General features: G+C 47.1%; 1 protein-coding gene across 4 annotated transcripts in view; it reads left to right on the plus strand.

Moving 5' to 3' along the window:
• Positions 1–1176: 1176 nt before the first annotated feature.
• Positions 1177–21495, plus strand: part of ATP8B1 (ATPase phospholipid transporting 8B1) — a 116460-nt gene continuing 96141 nt past the window's right edge. Inside the window, exon 1 of one of the 4 annotated variants that reach the window (XM_037508472.2) lies at positions 1177–1196. The gene's annotated coding sequence lies outside the window, so the exon portion shown is untranslated. Of the gene's footprint in view, positions 1197–5734; positions 5758–6881; positions 6920–8653; positions 8889–21495 lie in introns of those variants that run through there. The other 3 variants (XM_054694018.1, XM_037508471.2, XM_054694019.1) reach the window with 3 other exon arrangements.

The following is a 21495-nucleotide window of genomic DNA, read 5'->3' on the forward strand; positions in this document are numbered from 1 at the left end:
TCTTTAAAAAAGTTCCTAGACCTTTCCTGTCTCTCCTGCTGCTCCCCTCAGCAGTGTATTTCTTCAGTCTGCCTATTCTTTTCCCCACTCTGTCTCTGGTGAATCTTCTTACCCTCCCACGCATCTGGCCTATACCCCAGTTCTTATATAAAAATAAACAAATATTTTTTAAAAAATGTTCCTAAATCATCACTCTGCTATCACTCAGTATTGTTTAAAACCAGCCAGCATGCATAACTATCTCGCAGGATTTAATTGTCAACATTTTTGAAAAATTAAATAAAGTGAGTCATAGGAAAGCTGCTTGTGCATGATCTAGGTGTGGAGACCCAGAAGCACAGTAACCTTCAACTCACAAGATGAAATCTGAGTAACTCTGGACCACGTGCCTCACCATCACATGCCAAACATTGTTTAGATTTTAATACGCAGTGGGCTTAAAAAATGTGTCCAAATGAAGTAAACCTTAAAATACCAACTTTCATACAATAGAATACAAGGAATTTGAGGGCATTATGTCCAGTAAAGCAAGTCAGAATGACGAAGACAATATTGGGCATTTACAAAGCGGATGAATTGACAAAGGAAAATACTTTTAAAAATAAGTGGTCATTAATAAAGTGAGATTCCTGAGATATAGAGGGAGGGGGTAGACAGAAGGGGCCAAAAGGGTACAACACATGGTGGTGTGGGAAAAAAAATGAACCTGGTTCAAGCAGGTTAGATCCAGTTGGACCTGGTTCAAGATAGATTGAGCCATTATGATCCGGTTGGATCTAGTTAAAGCCATTTGTAGTAGGTTCAAGGTGGTTAAAGCCAGGTCTAGTTAGAGCTGGTTGCATCTGTGTATCTGGTTGGAGATGACTGAAAGGGGTTGAAACTAGTTGGAGCATGTTGGAGCTGTTTGGATACAATTTGAGCTGGTTAGAGCAGAACTGAGCAGGTTATAACTGTTTGAATGCAGCTGGGTCTGGTTGAATTAAATGAAACGGATTTTTTTATTTAACTGGTTCCAGTAGATACACCTGTTCCAGCCACTTTGAAATGTTGTAGCCAGTTGGATTAGATTTGAGTCAGTTGGATCCAGTTGGATCTAGTTGTAGCCATGATAAGTTAGTTGTACCCAGTTGGATCTGGTTAGATCTAGTTGGGTCTGGTTGGAATCAACTGGAGCCAGTTGGAGCTGGTTGGAGCAGGTAAGATTTGTTTTGTGCCCACCCTCCCACTTTGGTCCTACCCCTCCATACCCCTCTGGCAGCCTCAATTCTGCAGATTTCTAGGTTTTGTTTTGATTGTTTTGTCTGTTCCTTCTTTGTTTCTGTATATACCACCTTTGAGTGAAATCATCTAGAATTTGTCTCTTTTCTTCCATTTATTTCACTTAGCATACTCCCCTCCAGTTCTAACCATGTTATTGAAGATGGCAAGAGTTCATCTCTTTTTATAGCGGAGTAGTATTTCATTGTGTATATATAACACATTCTCTTTATCCACTCACTTGTTGTTGTACACTTAGGTTGTTTCTATAACTTTGTTATTGTAATTGTGCTGCAAAGAACAGTAACAATAACAGTGCATGAATCTCTTTGGATTTGAGTTTTTGCATTCGTAGATAGATGCCAGGGAGTGGAATTGCTGGATCATATAGTCGCTCTAGTTTTAATATTTTGAGAAGTAACCATTGATTTGTATAGGGGTTGAAGCACTATACATTTATAGCAATAATGTACAAGAGTTCCTTTTTCTCCATTCCCTCACCAACATTTATAGGGTCTGGATTTTTTTTTTTTTTTAAGATGGCCCATTCTCATGGGAACATGTGCATTTTAAATACTGGCATTTATTTCTGTTAATGATAGGGAAGGAGAGTCATCTAGAATTCTCAATTTATGAGGCTGCAAGGAACATATTGATAATATCCTCACCCTACAAAAAGGGGTAGATTAGGGGAAAATCTTTAGTTATTATCAAGCCCTTAATAACCTAAAGGATGAAGTTGTCCTGAGTAGTATGGGTTGTTTGGTTACTTCAATCCCTTGTCCTTATGGATTGTTTTGAGTTTTATTTGTTTTTCCTTTTTTAAAGATTCATTTTATGTATTTATGCAAATATCATACAAATATTACACAAGACTGGGGTGTAGGCTAGAGGTGCTAGGGTGAGAAGATTCACTAGAGACAGAGGTGGGGAGCAGAACAGATAGATTAACTGAAATACACTGCTGAGGGAAGCAGCAGGCAAGACAGGAGAGGTCTGCTGCAACTTGTGGGCTAGCTCCCTTGCTGGGGATCGAACTTAGGCTGTGTGTTGGTAGCGCTGAGACTTAACTACTAGGCCACCATGGAGGTCCACATTTAATTTTCTTTAGTTGGAAAAAATAAAAAAGCATAAGCAGTAATAACTTTATGGAAGAACTGGACTATCATTCTTCCTATTACCCTAATAACAAAAACAAAAACTTACTTATCTCCTAGTTCTAATAAAACAAAAAATTTTCTTGTACTGGAAGCACACAGTTTCTAGAATGGAGTAAAGACAGGCAAGTCACAACCCGCAAAATAACAGGAACCAGAGAGAAATAAGAAATAAATTTAGAAGCCCTTAAAATAGTGATGGGTTGTGAGTCATCAGATATTTCTGGAAACCAATTTGAACGATGCATACATATTCAACAACAGCAAATCATTAAATCGTCGACGGAAAAATACTACGCTAGTATTTAAAACAGACTATGTAGACCATTCATTCACTCCATAAGAGGGTATTAGAGCAATGTTCTATGCCTAGAGAGACTAGGAAGAATTAGATCCAATCTCTGGTCTCAAAGGGCTCACAGTGCAGTGGGAAATGAGACAGGTAAACAGTTAAATTACAATGGGATAAAGGCTTCCCTAGAAATTAGGTGCATATCTCCTGGGAACTACTGTCTGGGGGCCAAGGCTTATCCAGAGCAAGGTGGCTTTTGGAGTTCAGGAGCTACACAGAATTCAGTGAATCACAAGCTGCTTGTAATGGGGGAGCTCAGGTAATGAAAGATGAGGATGAAATTGGAAACATAAGTGTGTTTTTAAGACACTGTGATAAATTATGAAAATAGCACATGTATCATATGTAAGAATCGAGATTTTTACAATTACATGAAAACATGGCTACATAGACTAACAATGATTATATTTTCGAAAATCGTTGATTCAATATCTAAATGAATGATATGAATTAAATTTAATTGATGTAGTATTGTCCACACCATTTCAGTGTAATGTTCATTATATGCCCATTTAGATAATAGGTTATTAAAAATCTCACAGAAAACAAAGACTGTAGATTAATCCCGGACACTTACATATGCATGAATATGAATGAAAGAGAAGTGAGTTGGGCCTCCCTGGTGGCACAGGGGTGAAAGACAGCACTATCAAGCTATAGCCAGCTTCTGCAGCAGGGGTTTTGATTTCCCGGCCAAGGGGATGACCCACATGGCTTAGCAGACCTCTCCTGTCTCACCTGCTGCTCCCCTCAGCAGTGTATTTCAGTCAATCTGCCTATTCTGCTCCCCACTCTGTCTCTAGTGAATCCTCTTACCACCTCCTATCCCCGGCCCCGCACCTTTGGCATGCATCCCAGCTCTTGTATGCATAAATAAATAAATCTTAAAAATAAATAAATAAAATTCTGGAGCTGGCCTAGACAATAACTGTGAAGAATTCACCTTCCAGCGGAGTTACTCTTGACTGCCAAGCATGGGTCACAATAGCACCCTGGGCGGCACAAATACCTTTCCATTGGCATTATGTGCTTTAGCTTAAATGACCACGGAGCTTAGCAAAGAACGAAATACAGGCCTACTACCTCCCTCTAAACATCTTTTATCCTTAGCTCTTATCATGTAGAAAAAAATTCTGGGAAATGAATTTTCAGTAAGGTTGAGCTAGTTCTCTTGGCAACCTCCCCAGTCTTTCTACCCACATCATGGAAATGCGTACAGCAGTCTTGCCAAGAAAAGGAAAAGAGAAACAGCTGGAGGAAATTACAAGCTACAAAAGCTGAAAAGCATTGCCACCCCCTTTTAGAAATGACTATTTCTGCTAAATTTAATGATTTCTCCTCAGCATCTTGCAAGGTAAAGGTGATGGTTATTGAAGGGGAGGGGTTTCTAAAGCAAACCAGGATGCTGGTTCCCATCTGGGAACAGTAGAAAGAATTGCTGAGGCTGGGGGAGCAGGGCTGCTGCCAGGACAGAGAATCCATCTTACAAGTGACTCACGTAAGACTTATCTCAAAACCAATCCTTGCATGCCTGAGACAATTTCCATGATTCACCTGACATGGCACTCTGAAATTTGGTAAGGCCCTTTCCGAGAGGACAAGGGTCAGGACTTTCAGGTGAGCTACTTCCTTCATCAACATCAACTGCTACGCGCTGGGAGTCTCCTTCCTAACAGAGAACTGCAGGTGTCTCCTGTGGGGGAATTCACAAAGGCGAAGTCTGAACAGCCCTAGTCTGTTAGGTTCCAGCAAGATGAGTTTTCAAAGAATTTTTCTCACCTCGGATGAAACTCCTCTACCTTCTTGCAAGTCTTTTTTTTTTTTTTTAAGATTTATTTATGCAGGCACTGGGTACAGTCAGAAGCTCGGGAGGGTGAGAGAATTCACCAGAGCGGGGAATAGAACAGGCAGACTGATGAAACACACTGCTGAGAGGAGCAGCAGGCACAGCAGGAGAGGTCTGCACGCCATGTGGGACCCTCGCCCACAGCCGGGGATCGAACCAGCGCTGCAGAGGCGGTGGGCAGCCTTGCAGCCCAGCGCTCAACCGCTGAGCCACCGGGGAGGCCCTTCTTGCAAGTCTTTTTAAAAAGCAATTTCAGTCCTTAAAATTGCGACTAATTCTCCCACTTTTAATCTACCCTTGCTCTGTTTATTAATTACTTTATTGTTTAATGTTCAAATCTTATGTGCACAGGTTAATGAGTTCTTAGATCGGTGTACACTCACAACCACCACCCAGACCAAGATAAAAACTTTAACAGCACTCTAGAAGATTCCCTCAGGGACTTTCCCTCACACACACACTCCCTTTCAGTCATTCCTGTTCTATTTTTTCAATAACATTTGTTACTTTAAAAGAAAAGATTTATTTATTTATGCATACAAGACCTGGGGTGTAGACCAGAGGTGCACAAGAGGATTCACCAGAGACAGAGTAGGGAGCAGAACAGGTAGATTGACTGAAATACACTGCTGAGGGGAGCAGCAGGTGAAACAGGAGCGGTCTGCTGTGCCATGTGGGTCAGCTCCCTGGCCAGGGATGGAACTGGCGCTGTAGTGGCTGCAAAGAGCTTGATAGAATTGTCTTTAACCCCAGTGCCAACAAGGAGGCCCCCAGGCCCGGTTTTTCTCTGTACCTTTGCTCTGTTGTTGGATTCCAGGATATAGAATGAAACATTTGAGATCATCTAGTCTAATTTCATTTTACTTGAGGGCCCAAGAGATTCAAGGACAGACCAGCACCACCTGGTCAAAGATCAAGTGTGGCAAATGAAAAGAAACCCAGACCACCTGGAGTTGAGGGCGAGCAGCTGAATGTTTCATGTACCCAAAGACTAGAAGGGTGGGCCATGCTTCCCAGACTCTGTGCACAACTCCCGTCAGGTGTGGGGCTTTGAATCAGGCCCGGCCTCCTCCATGAAGCCTCTGTAAGCCCCCTGGCTGGAAATGAGCCCTCAGGCCAATGACTTGAGCCTCTCTGGCCTGCAGGTAATTCCATGTTTGTCTACAAGTCCTACCTGCCCGTTACATTTTAAGCAAACTTTTGATCATTTTTGCCTTTCCATCATTCTTAGCGCAGTGGCTTGCCCACTGCAGATGAGCAGCAAGTCTGCGGAAAGAATTCCTAGTGTCAGGAGTGTAACAAGGCTGGGGAGGCGTGATTCACGCGTTCAGACACCATCTAACAACCTTGCAAGCGAGTTTAAATTTTCCAGGTGCACCTCGCCATCCACACACCGCACTTGAGCTGCTTTTGAGTCCAAATCCGTAAAGGGGAAGGAGTTTGATCTGGGCATTATGCCTGCTGGCTGCAATTATAGGATAAGTTTCTCGAAGTCGTTTGGCGCCCTCTTTTTCCCCACCCTCAGCGCAGCACGTCGTGGCGCATTAGGTGATCAGTCCGGGAAAGCGACTTGGCTTTGTGAGAGCAGAGCTCCCCTTACAGAGGAGGGAGTTCGGGTCCCCTGGCGAGCCTCTGCGCCGCCGGCTTTCCGGGCCGACTCGGTCACCGACCCGGAGCGGCGGGAAAGTGACGCGAAGCCGGTGGGGCGGGGTGGCGGGAGCGGTCCCCCGAGATCGCGGGGGGAGCCGAGAGCCATCGCCGCTGCCGGAATCGGGGGGCTGGGCGAGCTGGGGACCCCGCTCTGGGCACCGCCAGGGTGCCCACCTGTACGCGGCACACGCGCAGGGCGCAGGGGCTCCACCTGGGCGGCTTCTGCCCGCCCCGGGGCTCGCGTCCAGGCCCTCTCCGCCCTCGAGAGCCTCGGAGGGGAGGGCAGACGGCCGAGCCCGCCCCCAGCCTCAGCCCCTGCTGCGCGCCGCGGTCCCGGCGGCCGGAGAGAGACGGGAGGCACCTCCTCGAGCGGAGAAACCAGTTCGGCCGGTCCTGGGGAGCGGAGAGAAAAGGGCGGCCGCAGGAAGGGCGCGCGGCGCGGGGCGGGGAGGCTTGGGAGCCATTGGCGAGCCGCGAGAGCTGGAGGAGCCGCCGCCGACTGGACGCGCTGCCCGGGGCCCGGGGCCAGCCCCCGTGCGCCATGAAGCGCTAGCGCGCGGCGGGGCTGGGGCCGGCGGACGGCGGCCAGGTGCGCAGCGAGCGCGCGGAGCGGCGCGCACCCGGCGGATGCCCCTGCCGGGGCCCTGCGGACGCCAGGTAAGAAGGGGCGCGGCTCAGGGACTGGCGAACCCCGATTGTCCGGCCCCGGGGGCCCCCTGACAGCCCCAGGCTCCGGGGACCTGGGATGCCGGGGCAGCAGCTGTCCGCGTCCCCGGGTTCCTGAGCCCGCACGGATGGGATTTAGGCGGGGGTGCCCCGAGCCTGCCCGGCCTCCGGGAGCGGGAGACACAGCCGGCGGGACTGTGAAGAGGCGTGTGGGGTTTTCACCTGCCGGGAGCAGGGCGCGCTCGTGGCCGGCGTTTGGGGTCTAAGCTGGTTTGCACGCACATGCCCGGGTTAAGTTCCGAGAGTCAAGCCCGGGAAGGTTTGCGGGTCCGGAGTGCCGCTGGCTTCCCTTTAGGGTCTCCCCCTTCCCGGGAGTCCCCCCTGGCCGAGTTCTGCCGAGGCCCCCCTTTGGGAGTCGATGCCAGCGCTTCTGAAAAGTCCTCAGGGTCAAAAGTCCCGCACCTGCGGGAAGGGATGGATGGTCCCGCGACAGGCGCGGGGCCAGGCGCTCTCCAGGGCCGGAGGTGATGGGGAAGAGAAACACTTTTGGAAGCGTGTAGGCTGGTGTCCGCCGGCTCCTATGGCGCTGCCACAGGCCGTGTCCTTCCCTCCCCGGTTTGATGCCCAGCGCTGTTAGCGCGCTGTGTGCGTGCCAAGGAGCAACCTGTTGGAATGGTTTCTGCAGAGAATCGCGAACGCTTTACACCCATACACTACTCCACATCTCCCCAAGGGAAGGAAAAGCCTTAGTTGCGCGCCCTGTTGTTAGGGGGTGTTCGCCCCAGGTCCCTGCCAGTGGAGGTTCAGAACCCTCAATCCTGCCAGCCGTGGGGGGGCAGGTGGAGGATTTTGAAGGGATGAAGAACAGGGCAAAGGCTTGACTCCTGCAAGTTAGGAAGCTGGGCCATGTTTCCACCTTGTGCACCCCCCTCAACTCTCCATCTCTTTCGGCCTGGCGGCGCCCTCCGGACCTGGGAGATCTTTTCCCTGGGAACTGCCCTCCCTGTTGGCTTGAGAAAAGATTCTTTTCCCATCTTCTGTGCCCTCAAATTTCGAGCCACTGCTTGAGAATTAAGTGAGACAGCACAGGTGAAGTGTTTAAAGATCAGTCAGCGCACAGTACGTCGTGATGAAGGGTAACTGTTCTCAGGAACCAACATTAAAAAAGTTGTGCGATAAGGTCTCCAGGGATAGTAAATAGTAGCACAAATAAAGAGGAAACAACACTAAAGGGAAAATACAAATTCTAATTATTCATGTGTCGGGAATACTTTGGTGTTTGACCTAAAATGTCATTCATTCATTGTGGGCCTGTTGTCGAAGGCCTTATTAAGACCTGCGAAAAGATGACTAATGGTTATTAGCTGATTAGTTCTGGGGGAGAAGTCTGCCTGCCTGCAATTATCCTTTGAATTCCCTTAATGGTTTTCATTGTGTGTGTAAGTTTCCTTGTTCTAATTTTAGGTAAGAAACTTTAACATTTATTTGCATTTTCTAGTGGCTGAGCTTTGCTGATTTTTAGTTATTCTCTTTGTTTTGTTTTTTTAAGATTTATTTATGCATACAAGAACTAGGGTACAGGCCAGAGGCGTGGGGGGTGAGACAATTCACCAGAGACAGAGCGGCGAACAGAACAGGCAGACTGACTGAAATACACTGCTGAGGGGAGCAGTGGACTCGACAGGAGAGGTCTGCTGGGCCATATGGGTCAGCTCCCTGGAGGGGGATGGGGACGGGGGATTACACTGTTCTGCAGTGACTATGGATGGCTTCCTTGTGCTGAGACTTAACTCTTTGCGCCATCAGGGAGGCCCTCCTTCCAGTTCTTGTGAGCAAGATGCATGTGCCAGGATGCACTTACACTCTTTGTCTTAGAACTAGGAGGTGTTTTTCTTATTAATCAAGACTTTGAAATACTGGGTCAGTAAAGCCAATCAAAAGAGGTCTGCAGGTGTGTAAGGTGAGTTTAGGGCTGGCTCCATGTTTCATGTGGATTTCAGTATCTCTGGAGTCTTGGAGCACTTTTGGTGCTGGCCCACCTATGAAATGTTTCTTTCCTTGTCTGTCTACCTGCTTTCCTGTCTTTCTTTTTTCCCCTTTCTAAAGCAGAGCCCTGGACAACGTGGATTTAGAGTTCCATACTTTTCATTTCTTTTACTACTTTTTGTATTTGTTTTGAATGTGTTTATTTACTTATATTTCAAATTGTATAACCTTAGATGTATTCCTCAATTTTCTGAACCTTCGTTTATTTGCATTGTGGGGCATAGGTTACCAACTGCCTTGGGTTGTTGAGAATTAAATGAGAGAACAGGTGAGCGTGCCTTAAATAGGTGCTCAGATGTTTGATTTTTTTTTTAAATTTTGTTTATTAAACTGATATTTTAAGTTAGTATGATGCCAGGTATTTGGTATATTTTTCATCTTTTATTACCTTATTCAAATTCCATTTTAGTTTATCGCAAACAGTCATAGAATACAGGTGATCCTTATAACTAGCTCTACAGATATTTGAATCAACTAGTTACCTTTGCTCTTTGGTTTCAGTCATTGTGTTATAGAGCAACCCCCATATTAAACGGGTTCCTGGCTGTGGGTCCTCACCCGCGCGCTTAAAAGGGACTTATGAATACTCTACTACAGACACACGCAAAAGGGTTAATAAAAGGTTTATTTACAAGAGAAAAAGAAATAAGGAAAATATACAACTCAGGGAGAAAATAGGGAAATAAAGTCTTTAATGCGTCCTACCCGATCCAACGACCTGGAAACCCAAAGTCACTCTGGACGCTGCGAGCTGGCGGAGAGCCAAAATGGAGAGCCCCCCCAAAGCCCACGTGTCTGCCTTTTGTATCCACCTGGCTGCTTAACCCCACCCTCAGGTCCCAGCCACCTTCCCTTTGGTGGTGATGGGATTTGGAGTTCCCAGTGTCTTTGGCTTTGACCTGGGGTGGGGGTGGAGTCCACAAAGTCTATATGGAATTTGCTTTGGGACAGCCTTTTCCCCCTAACAATTGTACGAGAAACTTAGGCTCTTATAAATGCAGAGGAATTTGCTTTTTAGGTACCAGGTAAGTTTAAGGACATCCATTCAGACCCACAGTCTCTAAAGAGAAGTGCTTTTAAAGTGTCTTAAGCACTTGATGTTAGAATTTGTGAGGATGTTTGCTTGTAGATATTTAGTTTCCTGGGAAGGTTTTCTTTGTGATGTCTTTAGAATATCTGAAATTTCAGGTGTTTGTTAGCATCAATCAGTTAGATTAATTGTATTCATGCCTGCAGGTGTTTTGTTACCCATTAAGTAAAAATTAATTTGTTGCCAGAAAAAATTTAATAACACAAAAGAAGTTAGCTTATCCTCTTTTATTCTATTAACCAAGTTATACCTGAATCCCCACCCCGTGCCCAGTTAACAATAAATCCCCATCTAAGATCTTTAGAGGTCCCCTAGCATTTTGGAGAAAGAGTCCAGAAAGCATGAGTGTGCATGCAGGCCTACATATACACATATGAAATGTGAACATGTACATATACATATATAAAGCAGCCTTGTTTCTCATTTTTGTTTGCAGAAATCAAAGGACTTTAACCACCTGATCAATTAGGGACATATTAGTACTTTTCCTATTTCTTCTAAATGCACTGCATTTTAAAGTAAATACTTGCTGAAACCACACACAATGAGAACTATGTTTGATAACTAGTCTCAGTGAGCACTGGGCCCAGAGGCAGCAGTAAAATAGAGGTTTGTAGCACATGTGTCCAGTCTTTGCACAAGCCAGGAATGCAGTCCTCCCAACTTCTAGCTGATCACCTCAGGCAAGTTCTGTAATCCCTTTGAGCTTCCGTTTCCTTGTCTGCGAAATGGGATAATAGTACTAGTCCACACGTTTGTATGATGTGTTCTAAATGAGAATTTTGGTAAAAGGCTTAGCTCGGCACAAAAACAGTCATTAACATCACTGCCGTGTGGTTGTTGGTGCCCCTCGGTAAGTGTTGCTCATTCGGCAGTTGCCTTTCTCCTGGGCTCTGTGGGAAACGAGAGTCCCTCTGGATGTTAGCATTTATTTAGCCAACACAGTGCCTGTTTGTACCAGGCACTGCCAAGAAAGGGTCCTTTGGAGCAGGGGTGAGGTTCTCAACCTCCAAATCCAGGGGTGGCGCAGAGGATCAGGTGCTCTGTGGCCTGGGATGTGTCCTGTCAGTCTGGCAAGGAGGCCGTGAGGGGCCTGACTGCTGCTCACAACTGGGTGCTCCCTCCTCCCACCCAGGGGAGGCCCTTGGGACATACTGTGTCCCCTTTACTCCCACTTCCACTTGACTTTACTCCCCCAGGAGTCTCTGCACTCAAAATTACCAAACCCTCTTTAAAACTCAGGTTCTGAACCTCAAGTCTTCTTTAAAGGTTCGGTGTTCTCTGTGTGGCATTCTTAGTTGTGGGGCCTGGTAAGTGTCACTCCTGATAGAGACCTTGCAGATCGATGCATCCGTGTATTCATTCATTCATTTATTCATTCTCAAAACAGTGTCTTCTCCAGAAATATGCACTTCCCTGCTTGGGGAAGCCTGGGAGGCTCTCGAGCGCCTAGGTTGTGTTTTCCTTCTTTGGTCAGAAAGTCTGTCTGGTGCTGTCTTTCCTCCCGTCTGGACTTTGTCCCTCTCTACATGGAGAGATGGCTGCTTGAGTCCCTGGAAGATATCCCAGGCCGCTTCCAGCTCTGCGTTCACGGTCAGTGTCCAAGTGCAGTGAACTTGCTTGGATTAGGGGAGCGATGGGCCTGGAAGCTGGGTTGGGTCTATGGTGAAAAGCCCTCTCCCTGTCTGGGAAAGGCAGGACTCCAAAGGTCGGCGGTCACCCTCACTCCCCATGGCCCTTCAGTGTGATGGCCGCCTCCCCCAGCATGAGAGAGGAGCCTGGCGTTCCGGCCTGGAGTGTGTGTGGAGCCTGACCTTTGGCTCGTAGATTTGGTCTTTATTTACAGGGTTGTTGTTTATGGCTTTGTCTCTTTGCTCATGGCTTTTGTTTCGCTGCCAGAGTTGAGGTGTGTTTGATTTAGAGCAGGTAGTGTTTGCAGTCAGTATTCTAACCTTTATTCAAGTGAATTGGGTTGGGATCACCTCATTGGAAACCCATGCCCCATGATTTATCTCCTCCACACGTCCCTTGGTGCTATCTGGGGACACTCCGGAGCTTAATCCCCATTTATTTTACAAAGTGGAATATGACTGGTACACAAATCCTTACTGTGTTCTTGGGATGCAGTTGCCTAATAAGATGGGCCATTTTGTGAGAGGCCTCTATGTAATCTGTGAATCGAAAAGATGTGTTTATTATTCTGCATTTAAAAAAAACAAAACAGAAAAGCATTTGCCTTGGTGGTTTAAAGTCTGACCAACCTGGTGAGGTGGGTCAGGTTTTATAGTTTCACGCTGGAAATATTGACCTTGCTGCCATACTGGAAAATCAGTGTGGGCCCCCTGAGTTCAAGAACAACAGCTGCTGTAGAAACCCTCAAAATTTTGATAAAGCAAAGAACTGAGTGTGTGGGGTTCCTGAGACTGTTGATAAAGGAGAATGAACTGAATTCCTTACTATTTTTTTTTAAAGATTGATTTATTTACGCATAAAAGAGCTGGGGTACATATAGGCCAGAAGTGTGGGGGGTGAGAGCATTCACCAAGAGACCGAGCTGGGAACAGAACAGGCAGACTGACTGAAATACACTGCTGAGGGGAGCAGCGGGCGAGACAGGAGAGGTCTGCTGCGCCATGTGGGTAGCTCCCTGACCCGGGATCAAACTCTTGCTGCAGTGGCTGTGGACAGCTTCATAGGTTGCATCTTAACCCCTTGCGCTGGGAGGCCCCCAGCACCTTTGCTATTATCAGCTCCAGGTGGAATCAGTCTGCCTCATTCTGCCTCATCCGTACCCATCCTGCAGCCCCTGATCTCCCCTCTTGCATGAACTTGGTTATTCCAAGGCACCACATGCAAGTGGAATCACACTGTAAGTATTTGTCCTTTTGTAACTGACTTAAATCGCTGGATACAATGCCCTCCAGGCTCATCCACATTGTCTCAAGTGGCAGAATTTCTCCTTTTTCAGGCTGAATAATCTGTGTTTTGCTGACCATTCATCCATTGATGGACACTTGGGTTGTGCCCACTTTGGCTATGCTGAATCATGCTGCTGTGAGCATGGGCATGCAAGTGTCTGTCAGTGGAAGTTTTGAGATTTAATTCACTTTGGTGAAATTGATTTTTCCTAGAAAGTGGCTAAGATGGGCAGGAACATGTAGTTCTTAACCCCATGCTTTACTCCGAAATGGCTTGAAGATGAGATAATGCAGGGAGCTGGGTAAGGATGGCTGCATTGAAGACGCATGCTCCTTGTCACCTGCAGCTGCCTGATGAAGCTGGAGGTCCCGTGGCATCTGTCACCCATTTAGCCGGTGCTGGCACTGCTCTGTGCCAGGGCAGTGTGGAAACTGGGGACACCTGGTCCCACAATTGGAGGTCTCTGCAGATCACAGGTGCCTTCTAGGGAGTACATTGCTAGTGGAGGAAAAAATGGTAACTGTCCTCCAGAATTGACTTGTATTTAAAAAAAAATTTGCTTTTAGTGGGAGGAGGGTTAGAATGTGAGAAAAACTCTTATTTAAATATTTAAAAAATGGAATGCTAAAAAAAGTCAGATCGTGTCCACTTTAGCATAAAATGCATGATTTTCCAGGGCCTCCCTGGTGGTGCAAAGGGTTCACTTTCAGCACTATCAAGCTGTCACCAGCCACTGCAGTAGGAGTTTAATCCCCAGCCAGGGAGCTGACCCACATGGCACAGCAGACCTCTCCTGTCTCACCCACTGCTCCCCTCAAGCAGTGTATTTCAGTCAATCCACCTGTTATGTTCTGCACTCTGTCTCTGGTGAATACTCTCAACAACCCCCTACCCCTGCACCTCTGGCCTACACCCCAGCTCTTGTATGCTTAAATAAATAAAATAAATCCTTTAAAAAAATGCATGGTTTTCCAAATAAGCTTTGAGCCTTGTTCTGGACAGTAGGGTGGAGGACTTGTCAGTTACATCTCTAGTCATGTGCTTATCTGTGTGGCATAAAAAACAAACCTTTGTGGTAGACACAGAGTCTGCCCTTAAGGAACTCACATTCTCGAGAGGACAGAGATAATAGATAGGTAAATTATATGGTAGATTCAAAGAGCAGTGCTGGGCTGAGCAAGGTAAAGGGAGATGGGGAATAGGAGAAGGGAGCAGGTTGCAGTGGTGATGTGCAGAAGGTGACATCTGAGCAAAAACTCAGCGGGGAGAGAATAAATAGGGGAAAGCGTCTCAGGCAGGGAGTCCGAGACCTTGTTTGATGAAGAGGTAGTCAAATCTGAGTGGGGAGGGGTGAGGAAGGGAGAAGGTGAGAGCAGTGAGGAGGGCAGCCAGATCTGGCTGGGCTTCCCAGACCACGTGCCATCTTTGGCTTTGAGTCTGTGTGACATGGAGGGTGGGGGAGGTCAGTGCAAGAAGCTGCCATGGGAATGGGTTGAGCTGTGATCTGAGTCAAGTTTTAAAGAATTTCTGTGTGCAGACCAGGCCAGGAGGGAGGGCTCCACGGTGGAGTCCAGTTAGGAGGCTAAACATGGCTAGTGATGATGGAGGCTTGCCTCAGTGTGGTCGCCGTGGGTGAGATGGCCGAGAGAAGATGTGGGTATATTTATTTATTATTATTTTTTTAATATTTTTATTTTATTTTATTTATTAATTTTTTAAGATTTATTTATTTATACAAGCACTGGGTACAGTCAGAAGCGCGGGAGGGTGAGAGAATTCACCAGAGCCAGAGCGGGGAGCAGAGCAGGCAGAAGGACCGAAGTACACTGCTGAGGGGAGCAGCGGGCGGCAGGAGAGGTCTGTGCGCCATGTGGGACCCTCCTCCCATGGCCGGGGAGCAGCCGGGGATCGAACCTGCACTGCAGAGGCTGCGGGCAGCTTTGCAATCCAGTGCTCAGCTGCTGCGCCACCGGGGAGGCCCAATGTGGGTACATTTAATGGTCATGCCAACAGGATTTCCAGATAGATGGATATGATGGGGAAGGGGATGGGAGGGGTGAGAGAAAGAGGAGTCAGAGGCAATGTGGGAGAAGCTGAATTGCAAGGGGAATTCTGAGTTTAAGAAGCGGCACATTCAGTGGACTTCAGATCACTCACGACAGGTTACAGAGGGGTCTGCAGACATACGCATGTTTGGATAAGGTTTTGGGTCAGAGAACTTTAGCTGTTTATCATCAGAGCTTGTTTTCCCACTTGGGTCGAGGGAGAAGGGTGGTAGTAGGAAAAGCTGACTGGCACGGAGCAGAGGCCTTAGCTTGTTCTGCGAGGACGGCTTGTGAGCCACAGGGTGGAGAGGGCTAGGAGGCTGCCGCTGCTGCAAGAAAAAACCCACTGCCCCTCCAGGCTTGAGCCCAGGAGCTTGCAAGTCCTTGCTCCTCACTCTGCCCCCAGGCGTGTGATACCCAATGGGGAAGACCCCTCAAATACAGGCAGGCAGCCCCTCAGTTCTGCATACATGTTACTTTTTAGAAATAGCTTTATTGCAATAAAATTCAGGGGCCACACCATCCTTTTAAAGCGGACAGTGGTTTGAGTGTATTTACAGAGTTGCAAAACCATCACCTTCTGTTATGCAGCTGCCTGAACAATCTGTTTCAGAACTTTTCGTCACCCCCAAAAGAAATCCCGTGCCGTTCAGCTGTCACTTGTGTTCCCTCCTCCCTCAGCTGCTGGCCGCCTCCTCGACTGTGTGCTTTTGCCCCTTCTGGATATTCTTTATCAATGGACTCACACAACATACAACATGTGGTCTTCTGTGACTAAATTAGCATGTTTTTAAGATCCAACCACCTTGTTGCACTAACCAACGCTTATTCTGTCTGTGCTGAATCTGCCCATTGCTTTTGCACCTGGTACAGTCTTCCTAAGAACCCAGGAAATGACAATTTGTCCTAGTCACAGACTGAATTCCCTGGTATAAAGAGAATTGTTTGTACCCAGAACATGCCTGCGTTAGTTTGTTCTCTTTCACAACTGAATACAAAGTCCATGAAATTTTGGGTGGCCTAATGATTTTCTTTCGTTCAATAATTTTTCATGATAACTTATTAAATACCCACTGTACTCCGGGCCCCATGCCAGCATACAGGTGATTTTTTTTTTAAAGATTTATTTTATTTATGCATACAAGAGCTGGGGTTCAGGGCAGAGGTGCAGGGAATGAGAGGATCTGCCAGAGACAGAGTTGGGAGCAGAACAGGCTGATCCACTGAAATACGTTGCTGCAGGGAGCAGCGGGTGAGACAGGCAAGGTCTGCTACACCATGTGGGTTAGTTCTCTGGTCAGGGATTGAACTCATGTCACAGTGGTTGGTGATAGCTTGATAGCACTAAGACTTTAACCCCTGCACCACTAGGGAGCCCCAACAGGAAAATAATACAGGAATGAACAAAGCAGACATGATCCTCCTCCTTGGGAGCTTTGGGGCTGTTGGCATGGGAGCAGTAGATAGCAGATTGTAAACAAAATGTTGAGTAGTAACAATATGAAGTAGGCCATTATTAGAGTTACAGTCTATGATAAGTGCTTAATGGAAAATAGGACATTACTAAGAATTATGAGAATTTACTTTAAAATGGCCCAAGAGGAACCAGAATGGCCACTGACAGATGAGCAGATAAACAAATGTGTAGGAGCCTTAGACTGGAGGATCACTCAGCTGGACAAAGGGAGGAAATTCTGACACAGGCTACACTTGAATCTGGAAGATGTTATGCAAGTGAAATGAGCCAGGCACAAAAGAACAACCCAAGGTCCCTAGATGGTGTTGGCAAATTCAGAGACAAGGTAGAACAGTGGTTTCCAGGCGCTGGGGGGAGGATTAGGAAATTTTTGTTTCATGGGTATAGAGCTTTAGTTGGGATGATAAAAAAGTTCTGGAGATGGGGGTGATGTTTGCACAGCAATGTGAATGTAGTTGATGTCCTAGACTGGACACTTAAAAGTGGTTAGAATGATCAACTTTGTGTTAGGTATATTTTACTACAAGAAAGTGACCTTGGCCTGGAAGGATGTTTTGGAGGTCATACTTATGGTGGAGTCTGAAGACTGAGAGGGCCCCATTCAGGGCTTCCTCTGGTCCAGCCATCATCATCATCATGTGCAAAGATCCTGTGGCGAGAGCTGTGCTGTGTTCCATGAATTGAGAACATAAAGGTTGGTGGTCTTTGCAGGAACTAAAGTGCATTTTATTTGCCAGTGAAATTTCGTTTATTACATTGTCTTCAGCATTCTGCAATGATTCCAGTCTAAAATATCCTTAGCATTGAACATTACTAGCACAGAGTCTACTGTGTGGATCCTTCTCATCTATTACACATGTCTATGCTAGCATCTTTCTTGTGTAGTCTTTGTGCTTTTTAGGATTTGTCTGGTAAAGTTCCACATTGTTAGGGGTCATATTTCTGTCCTAGCGTGTTCTCAGTCAGTGGTATCTTCCATATCTGCCTGTATTATATCCCTCTTACTAGACAAAGATAATACCTAGTGTCTCTCCTTTGTATTCAAACAAACCTTGAATGTTTTAAATTCCTTTTCTCTGTTCTGGTTTGGGTTTATGTTCCAGTGAAACAGACAAAGACTGAGGCGTTTATGAGATCTTGAGTCTTGGTTTGGGTGTGACGTCAATTGTTTCCTGTTAGATACAATCACATCACCCTTACTACTAGCTCTGGTTCTATTCATTCCATTTTAGGTGCTTGTCCACAGAGCCAGAACATGAGAAAGATGACATGATTTGTGGTGCTCTTACCTGGGTTGATGCTGAACTTTTGGAGACAGAGGACAGGCATTAGATTTATTAAAAATTTTTCAGGGGTCTCCCCGGTGGTGCAGCGTGTTGAGTGCAGCGCTGTGAAGCTGTCAGCAACCTCTACAGAGCGGGTTCAATTCCAGCTGACCAGGGAGATTCCCTCATGAGGTGGCAGACCTCTCCTGTCTTGCCCGCTGCTCCCTTCAGCAGTGCTTTAGGTCCGTCTGCCTTTTCTGTCCCCACCTCTGTCTATGGTGAATTCTCTCACCCTCCCACGCATCTGGCCTGTACCCCAGTTCTTGTATAAATAGATAAATCTTAAAAAAAAACTTTACAAAAACTAATTAACTTTGGCCCCTGGGGGGCATTTTATAGTGTCACAACTCAGCAAGTGCTACTAGCATTGAGCGGTAGAGGCCAGGGATGCTGCAGAATATCCCATAACAGAGTATCCCACCCAAAAGGTCATCCGTGTCAAGGGGGACAAATGTTGGATAGGAATCGACTCCACATGCTGGGGTTCCTCAGGACTCATTCCCAGGCAACTTCTCACTCCATGAGGTGATGTCCATTTCTGTGGTTTTAAATACCATTCAGATGCCAAATCCTACTGATTTATGCATACAAGAACTGGGGTGTAGGCTAGAGTGTGGGGGGCTGAGAGGATTCACCAGAGACAGAGTGGGGAGCAGAACAGGTGGATCTATTGAAATACGCTGCTGAGGGGAGCAGCAGGCAAGAAGGGAGAGGTCTATGGGCCTCCCCTGGTGGCGCAGCGGTTGAGCGCTGGGCTGTGAGGCTGCCTGCAGCCTCTGCAGCGCCGGTTGGTTCCCTGGCCACTGGTGAGGGTCCCACAAAAAAAAAACAAAAAAACAAAAAAGAAGAAGGGAGAGGTCTGCTGCACCATGTAGGTCAGCTCCCTGGCCAGGGATCAAACTCCTGCAGTGGTTGCCAATTGCTTGATAGTGCTGAGATTTAATTTAACCCCTGAGCCACCAGGGAGCCCTCCCCCACCACCCCCCACTGGCTTTTTACCTTGCAGCCAGCTTTCATCACTGCCAGCCTGTTATTTCCCTTGTGTGTCTCCAGAGCACCCCTAACATCCAACACTGAGCCCCAAACCATGATAGATGGTGTTCCTCCTCTCTACTAGGTGCACTAGCCACTAACCTGGGCTTGAACTGTGACCCCTTTCTGTCTCGGCCTGCACCCCCTCCCACATCATTTCCAACCCATCTCCAAGATCTGTTGCTTCTACCTCAGAAATAGCTTAAATTTTCCTGACGGTGTCCCATGCCTGCCTGTTAGTCCAAGCTGCCTTCCCAACCCTCTTTTGCCACCCTGCCCCCCTCCCATGTAGGGCAGCCATCAGATCCCGGAGCTTGCCCACACCCAGCTGAGAAACCTCATTGCTCAGCACTGAGGTGTAATACTTACCTTCCCCTGCTCCCCAGGCCCAGTGTGTTCTGACCCCCTGCTTCCTCCCACAGGTCCCACACTTGTCCTACTTTGGCTTCTGAAGCGTGGGGAGCCCCTTCCTGTCCCAGGACCCACACACTTACTGCTTTCTTGCCTTCCTCTGGAAGACTCCTCCCTATCTTTTGCATTTCCACTCAAGTGTCATTTCCTCATTCTTCTGGCAGTCCCAGTTAAAGTAGGTCTCTCTGGAAGGATGTCCTCTGCTTTTCTCCTGTACCCCTCAGGATGTAACTCCGATTTATTGGCGACATTAGTGGTGTGCTAGCTCTTGACGGCAGCTTCCTGGGGAGGGGCCACATCTGTTCTGCTCACATCAGCTCAGGGGTTGACAGACTGGCTGAAGCTTGTTGTCTGAATACAGAATATCAGTGGGAGAGGTGGGGGCCTGGGGGGATAAGGGAAGCATGAAATTCAAGGCTATGAGAGCCCAGAGAAGGGGAGTGGCTAACTCAGCTTGGGGTACTCAAGAAGCTTCCCAAGAAGTGGTTATACAATTGTGGGCAATTGTGAAGGATGATTTCAAGGTCCCGGGCTTGAGAAATAATGATTTCAAGGTCCCGGGCTTGAGAAATAATGAAGTGTTCCAGCTGGGGAGGGGAAAATACTTGACCTTAAACGGATCCTGAGGAAACACTGGTCTTTGATCATGCCCACATGTGGGTGGGAAGGGACGTTCTAAAAAAATGGCTACTTCCGCAGTGTAGACCAGCGGCTTCTCAAATTGTATTCTGTGTGAATATCCTGACAATCTTAGTAAAATGTGGAGTCTGAGTTTGGTTGATGGTGAAATTCTGCAGCTCTCAAGCTTAGAGGATGCAGGTGCTGTTGGCCTGTGGGTATCACTCCGAGTAGCAAGGACACAGGGCTGGGAAGAGCAGGGATGAGGTTGGAAGGAAAGACAGCAGCTCTGCTACCTGGTGCCCTCTGATACGTGGGCGAGGAGATGGTTTCCGTGTTTCCTGCAGTACTTCATTTTCTTTCAGACTTTGTGAATCACAGAAAGAAACATTTCATGGCTATGCTTTAGGAGGCATCTACCAGGTCTATTTGATATCTTTAAAGTTTGATTTTGTACCTGTCTTCCTGCATCACTAAAAGAAAAAAGAGTTGTTTTGAGCCACATGTGTTCACGCTGCTACGATCCTGTCATCAGTTTCAAAGCATCACGGTGTGCACGTTTGTGCTGTTGTTAAACGTAAATCCACCTAACTATCTAATCCTGTCTGTGTGCCTACAATGCCCCAGGTAATCTGCACTATATCCATTTATGGTTTCTCTCTAGAACATTTTTAACCAGATCCGTGTTCTGTCCCATCCATCATACTTCTTTCTGGGTACTCCCCCATCAGCCTGTGTATCTTCAGAAAAGACAGACTGGAATTAATCCAGACCAGTCATCATTTAGAGGACTTAACTGTTTTCCTAAAAGCACCACACTATAGCCCAGACTCAAACACATCTCACATTAGCTACAGCTTTCCCTGAAATGTGTAAACTGGAGGTGACCGGGGAGCTGCCTGTGTGAGGCTGTGCGGTCCATTCTTGGCTTTGCAGTAAGTAAGGTTCTCAAAAATGACTGCGCCCTTGACTCATCTGGGGAACATCAATGTACTGATGTCTGATGTCACACTCGGAGACCCTGATGACCCAACCAGGCTACCCCTGGGTTGGTCCTGACGCAAGCTCAAGGCAGTGACTACTGTTTGGAAGGAGCCTGGCCTCTATGGGATGTCTTTTGGTAAATCAGTCCATTTAGGTTTGCAGAAGTGTTTACATATATTAAAAAAAAAAATTGTATATAGAAGAACTGGGGGATGTAGGCCAGAGGTGTGGGAGGGGGGCATTGAGAGGATTCACCAGAGACAGTGGGGAGAAGAACAGGCAGAGCTATTGAAAAACTCTGCTGAGGGGAGCAGCTGGCAAGACAGGAGAGGTCTTCTGTGCCATGTGGGTTAGCTCCCTGGTCAGGGATCCAACTCATGTCGCAGTGGCTGGCGATAGCTTGATAGCGCTGAGACTTTAACCCCTCCGCCACCAGGGAGGCCTGGCATTCACTAACCTTTTGATGATTTCATGAATCCATTTATTTCCACTTTTACAGATGGGGACACTGAGGCACAGGCAGACTAAACACAGGGCCAACACTGGCACCTCCCTCACCTTTCTGGAGCCCTGGATTCCTCTTGTAAAAGTGATGAGTTTGAAAACTTTCTCTAATGACC

This window comes from Talpa occidentalis, unplaced genomic scaffold (genome assembly GCF_014898055.3).
Source record: "Talpa occidentalis isolate TD23 unplaced genomic scaffold, MPIMG_talOcc4v2.1 talOcc4.13, whole genome shotgun sequence".
Classification (NCBI taxonomy): domain Eukaryota; kingdom Metazoa; phylum Chordata; class Mammalia; order Eulipotyphla; family Talpidae; genus Talpa; species Talpa occidentalis.